Raw genomic sequence first — 12,754 nt, forward strand, 5'->3', positions numbered from 1 at the left:
CCCCCACAACCACCAAAAAAAAAAAAAAAAAAAAAAAACACGTCTTCACTTCCTTCCTGCTATTCGCAAGAACTTAGTCTCATTTCTTCGTTTTCCATCTTCAATTCGTGAAGCCGAACCCCTCCTTCCATCTGTCAGGAGCTATTGTTGTCTGGCACTGTACACATTAGGCTTTATTTCCGATGAATTGTCTGTTGTACTATCACTGAGACAATACTTTCGCCCCTTCTTCAGTTAAAAACCGAATGCCTGTAATTTCGCCGCTAATATAAACAGCAGCGAGAGGCGGAAACGAAGAATTTAAAAAAAGAACTTCAACGGTCACATTCTATGTCGCGCGTCTGCAGTCAAAATGAGGTACGTCCAGTGAAGTAACGGGGAAAAACAGCGGTGGAAAGAGAATAGGGTGGCTGTCGCGGGTTCTTCCTGTCAGAATAACAGCAGCAAAAGGCTTCTCTGTGCCTGGTCTAACGGAACACAACCCTGAAGTGCAGTAGACGTTAGCGAAGCCTCTCCTCTTCCTCAAATAAAGCAGCTGTTGAAATGACGCCGCTTCTCTCTCTGACTGACTGAGCCCCTGCGACGTCACCGCCTACTTAAGGAGAATCCCACGTGATCCATATATAATCTCGCTCACTCCCCACAAACTCACCCAATATGGCGTTATTTTAATGACAAATGTCGAGAGCGCATTATTGTCGCGCGAAAGCACATTAATACAATGCGCGAGCGCGGATTTCCTTTGCTCTCGCACAAAACCGGACGCGCGCGCTCAGATAGACGCTGCTCTCGCCTGAAGAGAGTGCGCGCACTTAAAACATGTCTCCTCCCACTCAAACTGTGTCCTGTGCACTCTCAAATCTCTCTGTGCTCATGCGCTATAGATATTAATTCTTTTCGCACCTGAATTAAACATTGTCAAAGGTTATCATTATGCACTTTTAAAAAGTAGTCTCAAAACAGATTTGTGCAGGGCCTTTCCTTGATTTTTTTTATTGTTGTATTTTTGTTTTAACATAAACTGGTTATTGTAGCTACTTTGTTTTACTATATCTCTTTTATGTTTGTATTTTGATCTTTTCTGCAAATGTACATATGCATCTCTCTGTAAAGTAGGCTACTTTGTAAACACTATTTTAGAAGGTACTATATAAATAGGCTTTAACCAATGAGACCTCCACAACTGACCGATGAAAATACTATGTGAAATCTGGAACCTGGAATTCTTTTGACAATCAAAGATTAATGTGCTTTCGTGCTACAATAATGCGCTCTCGACATTTGTCATTAAAATAACGCCATAACCCAGACCCTTCGGTCCCTGCGTCCAAGCGGAGTGAATGAACGAATTTAACTCGCCAAGGGGCCAAGGTTTGGCTGGTTAGCTTCAACAGTTAGCCCCTGCTGGTAGATGTCGCAACTACACCATTATGGGGCACAATAAGAATCTGTCTCCATTGATGCCGTTCACAACTAGCCGTTTATTCTGACGAAACAATTTTTTTTTTTTGCAAGGAACATTGGTAGTATGTAATTATATTACAGTAAATGTTTTGCCAGTGACCGAGTGTTTTTTTGTTGTTTTAGCTTGAAACGTGAAATGAACTTGTTCATTGACCTATTGTGACAACATGCCCCAGCAGCAGAGCATGTTGACTTATGGGGTGTTGTCACAATGGGATAATAATATTAAATAGCATATAAACTTGTAAAATTGAATCAACATAACAATGACTAAGTATGTAAATGGTTCAAAAATATAAAATCTTTTTTTTTAACTAAAAGAAATAGTAATGAAATTGTTTAAAATTAGGACAACTTGCACCAATAACAATGTGACAACTGACAACTGCCCTGTGTGACAACTAGTCCCAGTCTCACTGACCTGAAATGAGGTGAGTTCGCGCATTCACTGTCTATCAGCCTGCAACACATTTCATATTTTCTAAGGTGTCTAATTTCACCTTTTTTCTAATTATCCAATCCAGTAGGGAAATACACTAAAAGCTGACTTGCCCTGTGTCAGCACTGGCTGCATACTGTTGTGAATACCACATAAGGTATCACTGTGGTTTCAGTGAGACTGAATAATTAATAGAAGCCTTCTCGTTGACAGAAGTACTTTGGGAGCCATTAGCTCAGGTACCTGACCAGTGTGAGCATATTAGTGAGAAAGAGATGATTCTAGAGAGATTGATTTCCCAACAAACTGATTAATCATAAGCTGGCACATTAAAGGAATAGTTTACACGAAAATTATTTTCCCCCCTCCAAATTTAGCATTACATCACTTGCTCACCAACGGATCCTCTGCAATGAATGGGTGCCGTCAGAATGAGAGTCCAAACAGCTGATTAAAACATCACAATAACCCATAACACACCCAGTCCATCAATTAACGTCTTGTGAATCAAAAAGCTGTGTGTTTGTAATAAATTCATTATTAAGACGTTAATAAGACTTCAAACCGCTGCTTCTGGAAAACCGTTGCTCCAGTGAAAAAGTCATCTCGTCTGAATCAGGAGAGAAATATGCACAAGCACCATTTAATGTACAAGCAAATCAGTTCTAAAACAAATCTGTCGTGGATTTTGATGTCAGTTACATGATCGTCTGCAAATGCATTAAACCCATATAATATAATGTATTATATATATGATATATGGCATATGGCAAATATGAAAAATTCATTATAGTGTTATATTTGGTCTCCAAATCTTAAGTATAGGTTTCGGGAATAGTGCATCTGACCCATATATAAATAGTTCTGTCTTAAATCAGAAGATATATATATATATATATATTTTATTTTTATTTTTTTTGCACAGGGAAAACTTGCATTTATGGGGTTTCTAAGTGTTTTCACTATTTTAATTTTTTTCAGCACATTGCTTTGCGGTTGCTAGGGTGTTCTGGGTGGTTGTTAGGTGGTTGTTTATTGTCTGCAGTGAAAGCATCTCTGTGATCTTCTGGTCTGTAGATATGACTCAGTTTTCTCAGTCCAAACAGCTGATTAAAACATCACAATAACCCATAACACACCCAGTCCATCAATTAACGTCTTGTGAATCAAAAAGCTGTGTGTTTGTAATAAATTCATTATTAAGACGTTAATAAGACTTCAAACCGCTGCTTCTGGAAAACCGTTGCTCCAGTGAAAAAGTCATCTCGTCTGAATCAGGAGAGAAATATGCACAAGCACCATTTAATGTACAAGCAAATCAGTTCTAAAACAAATCTGTCGTGGATTTTGATGTGAGAGGAGAACAGGGATACATTTTTCACTGAAGGAAGCATTATTATGGATTATGGACTCATATTTTAGCCAGAAGCAATTGTTAAAATTAAATGTCCTTAATGATGGATTGTTTCTTACATACGCACAGCTTTTTGCTTAACAAGATGTTAATTGATGGACTGGAGCTATGCTGTATATTGTAGTGATGCTTTTATCAGCTGTTTGGACTCTCATTCTGACGGCACCCATTCACTGCAGAGCATCCATTGATGAGTCATCACCCATTCACTGTAAAGGATCCATTGGTGAGCAAGTGATGTAATCGTACATTTCTCCAAATCTTTTTCGATGAAGAAATGTCTTGGATGGCCTAAGGGTGAGTAACATTTCAGCAAATTTTCATTTTTGGGTGACCAATTTCTTTAATAATGCAAGATTTATTAAGGAAGGGATTTCCTAGCAAGCACCAAAAGGCAAAACAAAGCATAACTGATTTAGAATATGCTAGATCGCCGAAAGACAGTAGGCTTTTATGTAAAAAGTTGCACTGTAAAGCCTGTGTTATACTTTCCGCATGAGCAATCCGGACATGTACGCAGACAGCGCGGACGCGGACTACTTGTATTTATACTACCGAAAGCATACGCTGATGGTCCGCTCCGCAACAAACATGTGAACAAATAATTGCCCAGAATTATTGCACATCCGGCTGTCTTTATATTGTTTTATCGATGGATTGTACAGGTTCGAGTAACAACGGGCTTCTTCACACAGCCTGCGCATGTGCAGTTGGTGCTTTTGTAGCCTACTAAAGCGTGGTCACAAAAATGGGAGGCTGTGGGAGGATGTCCGAAATTTGAACTTTGAGTTCTTGAACTTTTATTTTGAGTAACATGGTATGCCTTGGCACATAGTGTATTGTTCTAGTTTGCAGAGATAGCTCTGTTCCAAACCTAATGAGCTGCCCCACTGCCTACATAAGCAACTACTTTTCAGGCAGCATCCTTACTGAAAGGAAAATTGAATTTCTTAATGGATGTTCTTAGCGTAATTGTAAACGATTAACTGTTGCATGTGTTTGCAATGTGTAATCAAAATATAATAACCTGCTCGTCCTCTGAAACTCCACAAGAGTAAGCGCTCTGCATGGGAGACTTGACTTATTTATTGTAACTAAACTGTATCTATATTTACACATTGTATCTGTTCAAAACCAAGTGCTTGGCATTCAAGGTTATTTTCCATGTGTGTTCCCTGGAACTGAACCCATGACCTTGGTATATCTGGCGCCATGCTAAGTTAATCTACTGTTCTAAAATAAACCTACTTCAAAAGGCCTTTAGAAATGAAAGCTTCCATAGGGTTCAATGGATGGACACATCACTCTCAAGCATGCAAAAGGGAATAGGGCACTTTGAAGGAAATGCACCCATTGTTGATTCCAACAGAGTTTGACATTTGCATGTTGCTAAGCTAACAAACTATTTTTATTGCTACTTCAGTACTGAATAAAATCAGCGATTTTAATAACAGAATAAATTGCAGTATTCCATTGAATAAAATTGGAATGGAGCAAATAAATCAGATCATCAACTGTACAGAACCATTAAAAGCACTCATAACAGACTCCTAATAGACTGCTGAAGGTTAGCAAAGGTTTACATAGGTGTCAGTAAACAGATATTCCTGATAATGGTTAACTTTAGCAGGAAACAGGATGTTTGCAGTCAATGAACTCATGGCCAAAACACTCTCAAAAGCTTGAAAGACAGATTTCTTTACAAATTCAATGAGAGGCTTGTGTTGCTTACACATGATTAAAATGGCTTCAAGTCAAATAGTTTTTAAATAAGCCCCTAATGTCCAAATGAGCCCCTAATAGCCTATTAACTTTGATACAATATTCTGCTAGCTTAGAAAACCTAGATATAGATATACACAGAAATAGAAATCTATATATTTAACCTGTGTAAATCAGTACCAAGTAAAAAGAGTACTGTAAAGATGGATAATCTTTACTGTAAAAAATGTAGAATAACATGAAAAATGTAGGGGCCGTTCACACATAATGCTTTTTTGCATTCTACTGCACTGCTTTTCCTTTGTTTTCCTATGTAAATTTGCGCTTGGTGAACATGTTTGACCATTGCTGTAGCATCTTTTGCAGTGTCTCTCATGACATGGTGTAACAAAAATGCAGCGCCTACATTAAAAATAGTTTTAGAAACATTTAGGATCTCTAGACCTTGCGTTCTGCCCTGCATTTTGTGCTTTTAGATGCAAAAATGCATTCCGTGTGGCCCGTTAAAGGACATTCACCCCAAAATGAAGATTTGCTGAAAGTTTACTCACCCTCGGGCCATCAGGCCATGTAGATGAGTTTGTTGCTTCATCTGAACAGATTTGGAGAAATTCAGCATCCCATCATTTACTCACCAATGGGTCCTCTGCAGGGAATGGGTGCCGTCAGAATGAGAGTCCAAACAGCTGATAAAGACATCACAATAATCCACAAATAATCCACATGACTCCAGTCCATCAATTATTGTAAAAATCTGTGTATTTGTAAGAGACAAAGCCATCATCAATATGTTTTTCAATTTCAAACCTTCATTACCAGCTGAAACACGAATCCACTCTCCATAATATTGCTTTTTTACAAACGTTCATGAAAAATAATCATTGAACAAAATGTTAAGCTAATGTACAGTGGGTACGGAAAGTATTCAGACCCCCTTCAATTTTTCACTCTTTGTTATATTGCAGCCATTTGCTAAAATCATTTAAGTTAATTTTTTTTCCTCATTAATGTACACACAGCACCCCATATTGACAGAAAAACACAGAATTGTTGACATTTTTGCAGATTTATTAAAATATCAAAACTGAAATATCACATGGTCCTAAGTATTCAGACCCTTTGCTGTGACACTCATATATTTAACTCAGGTGCTGTCCATTTCTTCTGATCATCCTTGAGATGGTTCTACACCTTCATTTGAGTCCAGCTGTGTTTGATTATACTGATTGGACTTGATTAGGAAAGCCACACACCTGTCTATATAAGACCTTACAGCTCACAGAGCAAATGAGAATCATGAGGTCAAAGGAACTGCCTGAAGAGCTCAGAGACAAAATTCTGGCAAGGCACAGATCTGGCCAAGGTTACAAAAAAAATTCTGCTGCACTTAAGGTTCCTAAGAGCACAGTGGCCTCCATAATCCTTAAATGGAAGACGTTTGGGACGACCAGAACCCTTCCTAGAGCTGGCCGTCAGTCCAAATTGAGCTATCGGGGGAGAAGAGCCTTGGTGAGAGCAAATGGCTGCAATATAACAAAGAGTGAAAAATTGAAGGGGGTCTGAATACTTTCCGTACCCACTGTATATGTCTACTTCACACTGACCTCATATATTTCTAGCGCATAATGCAAATGCTGATCTACTTATTGCTTATCTACTCATACACATTTGTGGGCATACGTGTGTACGCAAACATCATCAGCGCCCACAAAACATTGTGACATCTGACACACATTTGTCATCAGCAGAGACCTCCAACACGTCGAGTGTTTCATATTGCACTCGGGCTGAGCTGTTGTGACTGGACCTCACTCATCCCTTGTTTACTCTTTTCCAGCATTTGCGCTTTCAACATCAAGAGCAGAGATGAAAGACGACGCTCAGACTTTAGCATGCAAATTGGAGCATGGGCAGCATGGGAAGTGTCGCATCACATATACAGTAGTTGTTGGTTTGATGTGGTAACAAGCACAAGAAAGAGCTGATACCACAAGATCCACAGCAAACTGAATACAAGGCCAAAATACAGTATTACTCGGTTAGACCCGTTTTGGCATTGTGTCAGAAATTATTCCACAATTTGTGCAATAAATCTGCAAGTTACAATTAGTAGATGCTGGTAGGGGTGTAAAGTATTTGAATAATTATGCCATTATTATGTTTTATTTTGGGGAAGTTGTATGTGAATACAATTGAAATCATGACTTGTAATCATGATGTCCATCCTAATATGTAATTGTCATTACAATTAAACCACGTTCACGTTTTCATAAAAAAAAAAATAAAAATAAATTTCCCACCCTTTTTACTAATGAATGTCTGGTTCATGATTACTACAGTAATTTATTTATTTTTTAATCTTTTTTTTTTTGTTATAGAAATTGCTATTTCCAATTACCAACCTTTGAAAATTAAAATGATATAAAAGCAGCTCCAGAAGTATTTTGCCTATAGTACTTTCACTAGAAAAAAAAGTTATTTATTTGCATTGATGGTTCCATGTAGAACTTTTAACATCCATAGGACCTTTCCATTCCATAAAAGGTTCTTTATAGTGGAAAAAAGTTCTTTGGATTATTAAAATTTTCTGCAGACTAAGAAAAAAATGGTTCTTTTACTGAAGTGTTCTTTTGGGATCCCAAAATAGTTCTTCTAAGGTATCACAGCAAAACCCCCCTTTTCGAACCTTTATTTTGAAGAGTGTACTGTATTCATTAAAGTACTTTTTTTCAGACTGTTTATAGGTTCATTAATGATTTCCAAAGAAGAAATTCCAAAGTTTAGGTGACTTGGCTGAGACAAAGTAAAACAAATGTTGTGAAGATTTTACATGAATGATTTCCAAATGTTAGAGATCTCCAAATGTTTTGTGATTTGGCTCAAGCAAGTGCTGTGCAGATATTTCTTTTTTCTTTTTTTTTTTTTTTTTTTACAACTTTAGGTTAAGTTTAAATAGCCATGATAATTATCTTAGAATTAGAAGAAGTACACAGTCCAAAAAAAAAAAAAGGCAGTGTAATGACAAAATATAAAAACATATTGGTTAATTGTAATTTACTGGTTTATTTACAGTAAAATATTATATATTATTTTTAAATATGCCATTTATGATGTTTTTAAATATACTATTTATAAACACAAATATACACATATTTTACATACAATGAAAATATTATAGATACATACATATACATACAGTTGTGGTCAAAATTTTACATACACTTTGCAGTATATGACAAGATGCATGTTATTTTTTTATTTATAGCACTGACCTGCATAAGATATTTTTCATAAAAATAAATGTTTACATATAGTCCACAAAAGAAAATAATAGTTGAATTTATAAAAATGACCCCGTTCAAAAGTTTACATATGCTTGATTCTTAATACTTACCTGGATGATCTCTGGATGATTTTTTCTTTTTCTTTTGTGACAGTTGTTCATGAGTCCCTTGTTTGTCCTGAACAGTTAAACTACCCGCTGTTCTTCAGAAAAATCCTTCAGGTTCCACAAATTCTTTGGTTTTCCAGCATCTTTTGCTTATTTGCACCCTTTCCTACAATGACTGTATGATTTTGAGATCCATCTTTTCACACTGAGGACAACTGAGAGACTTACATGCAACATCAGTGAGCGCTTGCACAGGTCTGCACACTACTGTGGCTTGAATCTAAAAGTAGATCTTGATGCAGATTAGTATAGCGGCCCCCAAAGTGAAAAATTCATCAAATTCCAATGGCTTTGAAGTTCAGAATCACTGTGGAACTCTCTAGAAGTCAAATTAGGAGCCTGAAGAAGAAAAAATCCATATGATTTTCCATCACTGTTTGCTGGGAGGAGGGTTTTTTACACTCCTGTTTTGACTGAACCCAGAGCAGTCGGGTTTTTAATAACTTAATAGGGAAAAATACCTCCTACACAGCGCATCTTCACGTATTTCTTAAGATAGATAAGCTAGATCATCAGGGAGCAAAGTGAGAAAAAGGAGCAGTTGCATTTCGTGGAATGAACCCCAAACCACGCATCCACAACCATAAGAGAGGTTAGCGGTTATTTCCATTAGGTTTTCTTCGTCTAGCTTAATGAGCTTCCTCATAGAATACCAGCTTCCAGGGAGCTGTTGTATTGTGTGACAGTGTGTACAGTTTACACTAGGCACTAATGGAGCATTGCAAAGCACCGCTGCATAAGGAGCTCATAAAGCATCTAATGAGGCAGGTTCATTTGGGGCCTGAATGTTATTAGGACTACACAGTCTCTCATCTACAGTCACAAACACCCAAAGCAATGTGAGAGCTATTAGAAGCAGATCCAGAAGTATTTAGCCTGTAGTGCATACTGTACTTCTTAAAGTCTCTTTATAGGTTCATTAAAGCCTTCAAAAGTTGAAATAAGTGATTTAGCTCAGACTGCAAGGAAAACATGTTGTGATCTTACATTGTGTACAAATTTATATGGCCATAATAATTATTTTAGAAAACTACAAAGTAAAAAAAATAAATAATAATAATTACATTGTAATGGCAAAAGTATTTGATAAAAAAAATACATATTAACTAGACCATATACATATGTAAATAAATAATATATACAATTTTCATCTGTCAAATCTATACATATTTTATGTACAATAAAAATATATAATGTAAATATATAATATAATATCTATCTATAAAATATACATACTGACTTATATAATACTATACATTATATAATTATGTTTAATAATAAACACAAATTATAGTATCTATACATTGTCGATATTATTATTTTGTATAATAATTGTGAACATTTATTATTAGTATTTTTTTATTAAGTAAAAATCAGTAAAATTTTTAGTGTATAGTTTTTCCACTGTGTATATATATATATACACACACATATACATATTTATTTTTCTATATTTTGTAATATAGTAAGATATGCCATGTTAACGTGTGTTTGCAAATTTTTTCATTGTCATTTTTTTTTACAGTGAATTCCCGAAAACAGCAGCTGCCAGTTGAAACCAAGAAAGCTTTTTATTTTATTTATCAGATTCTTTTTTTTTTTGTTGCTTTATTTTGTTTTGTTTTGCATCATGTTAGTCGGAGTAAAGCCTGTCTGACATGCTGATGTATTGGCCTCCTCTGGGAACAGACATGCGAAATCCTGTTTCACGCAGTCCTTCAGAACTCCCTCAGTGGAATTGCTTTGCTCTTGAAATATACAATTAGTTATTCCTGTTTAGAGCGATCAGGAAACGCTTAAATAGCCACACTCAACCTTTGGCAGCAGCGTACAGCGGGTGGATCCTTTCTCTCCACACGTTCTGATGCACGGTACACCTGTAGTGCTTTTTTCTAGCCCATATCATTTTGGTTATTGCTGTGTAAATTGTGCATATATGCCACATAAACATTGGCTTTAAGCCCTGCTCCAGTCTAAGGTAGTCAAAGTGCGCTTTATTAAATCGCTAGGGCCAGTGGTGCGCTATAAGCCCAGCTGTTGGGCAGGATAAGGTCCAGTTAAAATCACATTGTACTACCTGCTTGCGGCATTGGCCCCGTTGCACCCTTGCCACGTGCAATCAACAAAGACATAACAGGCCAAGCAAGCAGGCAACACGGCTATTAGCTGCTCCTTTTTCATCTCGCTAAGTGTTTTCCTTGGCAAACTGAGACGTTTTTTTCCCCATTATTTTGCTGCAAAAGGATTACATTTAGCTTGTTACGTAAAATAGGCTAAAACGAAATAAACTCCATGGCCTAAATGTGGGTTTATTGACTTAGCAATTACCTTCTTTACATCTTCTCAAATCCACAAGGATTAGCAAAAAGACGGCAACCGCAGCCGTGCTTATGGGTTCACATGCTTCATTACTTCCCATCATCATGTTATCATCACGTTATAAACATGGGGAATTAATCGACTGCATAGAAGAATCAGTAATGATAAACATCATCTGCTTTTGTATTATTTTTTAATTATCTTTATATTTTAATTGTATTTACATTTATGTATGTATATTATTTACGTCTCATATAACACATAATATGTCAATACATTAAACTTTAAGCAATACGTTATGAGCAACTATGCTAAATTGTGAATAGTCAGGGCCTAAAACCAATATATGGTGGTAGGGAGAAACAATGCAGTCATATTCCCCAAAAATACTGTCTTAACATATAATATGATAAAAAAAACTAGTGTCTCTTACTTCTTTCCGCTTAGTGCAATTTCATTTCCATGGCAATAAAACACTGTTTGCCAACGCCATTTGCCTGGTAATCTGGGACAATGCCCAAGCAACATAGCACATTTACCAGCTGTGTTTCTGTATGCTAAAACAATACAGCCAAAATCCACGTAATGCTTCTGCTTTAGCTTCCTACTCAAAGCGTTTTTTAAATGCTTCACTTCAGCTCCACGCCGTTTTTTCAATTTTCCGCTCACTGGTGAACAGGGGTGTGAAGTAATGAATTACAAATACTCACGTTACAGTAATTAAGTAGTTTTTATCAGTAATTGTACTTTTTTGAGTAGTTTAAAAATTGTGTACTTTTACTTTTACTTGAGTACATTTTAAGTGATGTATCGGTACTTTTACTCCGCTATTTTCCTCCGTTTGTGGTCGTTACATGCTTATTTTAATTGTATTTTTATCCATCAACGTGATTGGATAGAGAGTAATAGGTCTCGTGACTTTCGTCAAATCAAATTGTGCATAGAAAACTTTAACCGCCAACTGTTTATCATAGCTGCTGGAAGTGCATTATTCAAGCATCAATTCAGTCGCATCTTCCTCTAACTTGATATGTTAAGGTAAATTTTGGATTTCTGCTTACTAAATGCTTTTTATATATGCTTGCCTATCTACACGGCCTGAAATTTGGTGTGAGGTTGCGGGTATTGCATACAGTGTTAACTCCCGCAAGTGCCACGTTCGGTAAATTCCCACTCACTTATGAGACTAACTTTCATCTTTTCTTCAACTAAATACTGTTTCCTTGCTGTTTTGATGTATTTGAAAGAGTTGGCAGTCAAAATTAAAACTGCTGGATGATAGATACTCTTCATTCTTTATGACAAATAAGATAATGCGAATTACAGAATGTACAATGTTTTTAAAATGTATAAATTGCGGCGTACAGAGTTTATTATGAGGGGGTAGAATCCACAGCTCAGCACTCACTACTCAATACTCATGAGTACTTTTAAATAGGCTACTCTTTTACTCTTACTCAAGTAGTTTTTCGGACAAGTACTTTTACTCTACTCACACTACATTTTTTGGAAGGTAATGGTACTTTTACTTGAGTATATTTTTTCAGTACTCTTTCCACCACTGCTGGTGAGTGAAATCCCGTTCTGGCTACATTCCATTTGTACAGCTGTTTTTCTGTAAAGTTCTTTGAAATGTTTTTATTGGAACATGAACACAAGGCTTATTAAGTGTAATTATATTTCAGCAGTTCGTTGTGAGGGCGATACATTAGTATGACTGCCCTAAATTTAGCAAATTTACACAATTCTATGTGAAAGGAACACTTAGTCATATATCTTTCTTTCAGGCTATTAATTATATTAACACTGTTTTTAACACTTACTGATGTGATATGGCTTTAAAACGTGTTATGCTCGTGATCAGCGGGATCTTGGAGAGAAAACAGATAATCCAGCTTTCCGTCAGGCAAAAATCATGCGACTTTGCTCCTCGCTCGCACATACT

Source organism: Sinocyclocheilus anshuiensis, unplaced genomic scaffold, assembly GCF_001515605.1.
Source record: "Sinocyclocheilus anshuiensis isolate Anshui unplaced genomic scaffold, SAMN03320099.WGS_v1.1 scaffold880, whole genome shotgun sequence".
Classification (NCBI taxonomy): Eukaryota; Metazoa; Chordata; class Actinopteri; order Cypriniformes; family Cyprinidae; genus Sinocyclocheilus; species Sinocyclocheilus anshuiensis.